Genomic DNA, 3224 nt, shown 5'->3' on the forward strand with positions numbered 1-3224 from the left:
CTTCCGATCTCCCGACTGAGCCTGGTTCTCCCAAGGTTTTTTTCTCCATTGCTGTCACTGATGGAGTTTTGGTTTCTTGCCACTGTCGCCTTTGGTTTGCTTAATTGGGGACGCTTAATTTCTGGCAATATTGTCAGCTTGATTGCACAGACACTATTGGAAAAGAGCTGAACTGTAAGATGACATCACTGAATCACCAATGAACTGACTTTAACTGAAAAATTGACTGTTTGTTCTTGTCCTCTTGCATTATTGACAAACTATTTTCCTGTTTGACACTGTAAAGCTGCTTTGACACAATATGTATTGTATAAAGCACTATATAAATAAAGGTGACTTGACTTGCCTTTATGAGATAAGCCAGACGGTGACCTCTCCTTGAACCGAATATAGAAAGATGCATGATTTTTTAAGAAATTATGTTTGAGCTACAAGAAAATACAATGAGTTTTATACTCAAAAGCTGATTATACTACATGACAAGCACTAATAAAACGCTAACTGGTACTTAATGCTATTTAAAAAGTCTGATAACAGTAGCTTTTGAGGTAAGAAGTCTACAGGTGATACAAAATCTACAAATGATCCAGTAGCAGACAGTTAACTAGAAACATCTCAATAGGCTGAGTCATAACTCCAAGCTGTGTGGAAGTCATGAACTAAAAATGAACTCATCCAAACAAGCACTGACTCAAATATGATCTTAACATTATAACAGATCTGTCATTATGGCTTATGGTCTTACCATCATAGAGCAGCTTAATATTAATTCAAACAATGTTAACATAAGTATCTTTTGTTGTGTGTGGAATTACTCTGTATGTAGAAGCACAAGATATCAGTAATTTCACCGCTCAGCCTGGATTACATTATCATTAGGTACTCCAAAAAAAAAGGGATGCCCAATACAGGGTTATTTGCAGCAAAAATACTTTTAATTACAGGGTTTTCAAGGTGAAGACTGTTTTAAAATCCATCATTATTCATCCTTTTCTCACATATTTTACGCAATTAATTCAGCTCAATGAATGGACTCTATTCAAACTTTGTTTGTAGACTGTTTCAGCCTTCAGTCTGTTCAGGTATGCTATACATTTTTGATTTCTTAAACTTTATTCATAGGAGAGCTCTGACTCGACTTAGACTTCCTTCAAGCTTTGGTTGGTACTGTAGATAATGTCAGCCTTGTGTGTGTTATGTGTTCTGGGTTTTTAATAAACTTTGTTTACAGGAATCCAAAATTAAATCGTCTATTTATCCATTTTAAAATCTCCAATCACATTGTCAGAACATTCAGTATTCAAAATATACCAGCAATAATGTTATTGTAATAATTATATATTGAATTGTAACTGGACTTAATTGCCTAAGGAAATCAACAAGGTATCACAGTAAAATCTCTTACAATAAAAGATTTACAAAAGTGAATATGTAAAATCTATATTCAATTTATTTATTTACATATTATTTATGATAATTTTCAACTTACAAGAAATCCAGATGAGTTGTCCAAAAGACATCTTAACCTGCAAACAAAATTTCGTTCCAGAAAGGTGGAGTTCTCTGGTGGCAACTGCTCTGGACTGTAGTGCGTCTGAGGCAGTGGTGCATCATGGGAAGCTTAACAAAAACAAAACAAAACTTGTATATAGAGAAAAACATTATTAAATACAAAACTGTCTTAGATTACATCATGTAAAAAACAGGAAGATAATGCCCCTGCATCAGTGGCAGAATTTCGGCCCCTGCTGTGTAAGCATTTATATAACACATTGGAGGTAGTTACTATTGCTAAGTGTGTGTGCAGTCTGGCACAGCTGTCATGTGTATATAGTTCCGACAATAACAGGCCTTTCAAATTGTCATGCGTTTGATCTCTAATGAAAAGCTTGGTTGAGAATGAAAAACACAAACTGAAACCAGAGCAAACTGGCCCAGCCTTTGAACATTAGCTATAAGAGGCGGTTAAACATATGAATGTGAATCCTCAGAGCACATATACCTGAAAAGAAAACATCTTGTGAAACATACAGATTGCTTGAAATCAAGTGGGGTGTTGGTTAAAACCATGACCCATGATGAAAAAAAATTCACACAAACGAAAAAACATTTAACATTATCATTATAAAACTGTCCACTACATGAACAATGACCATATTTCAGATCCATTATGAAGAAGTAAATAAAAATTTATTATTTTTATTGCTTAAAAATCATGTTATTCATGGACTGTAGACTGACTCTCCCAATGGAACTTTCAAACTTTGTTTGCAGGCACATGCAATCCATCTTCTTTGACTCGTTGTGTTGATGGAATGGGGACAGAATTTTTCAGTTGTGCAGGCACAATGCCCAGGTCTGCTCATGGTCTGTCTGGAGAGATGTTTAGTTATTTTCTACCTTGCACTAGCTGTCTGGTGTCTGGGGTGCAGCTGGAGTTGAGCGCCCAGTGGAGCTGCCTCTGAAACTCAGCCTGGTCTTCAGTGTGAATGAGCTCATAAACACTCTGATGGATGAGATCCGACTGCAAAACAAACATCGGCTTCACAGCTGCTCATTACAGTTAGAAAATGTACCAAACTGAATTAAGAAATCTGAATCTCAATGCTGACTGGTTAAGATCTCTTTCCACTGGTGTTTCACAACAACAACTGAATCATCAAGTAAAATGGGTTAAATCAGGTGTACAATGCTTAAAGGTGCACTAAGCAATTTTTGCCCAACTATGTTGATATTTGAAAGCACCAAAACAAACACACCCATACCCCAACAGGACCTTGCCCCTTTTTTGATAACTCCGCCCCAAATGTACGTTCACAACCCTGGCAGCAACGATGGTGGAATCTGCTTTGCCTGCCGGCCGCAGCATATTCAAGCAAAAGCCAACACAGAAAAGTTGTGTAAAAAATCAAAATCAACGTAACTCACCTATCAAGAAGATACATAACAGTGTCCGATTCCCTTCCTCTCCTTGAGTTCTCTCCACCGCTGGAAAGCTGCTCCAATATTTACGGGGTCCTACCTCTTGCCTGATCATAACCCTTCATTTTAATGTTTTGTTCCTCCGAAATTTCCCCAATTTTTCTTCTTTTTTTATCTGCCATCTCTCGCTATCTAGTCGATCTGCTAATATCCGTCCTGTGCACTCACTGAGCGCTCTCTTCTCCCTATCATTACTAGACACGCCCCTTACTGCTGATTGGCTGCGAGTTTGTTTTGGGACT

Source organism: Sinocyclocheilus rhinocerous, unplaced genomic scaffold (assembly GCF_001515625.1).
Source record: "Sinocyclocheilus rhinocerous isolate Xijiao unplaced genomic scaffold, SAMN03320098_v1.1 scaffold1249, whole genome shotgun sequence".
NCBI lineage: Eukaryota > Metazoa > Chordata > Actinopteri > Cypriniformes > Cyprinidae > Sinocyclocheilus > Sinocyclocheilus rhinocerous.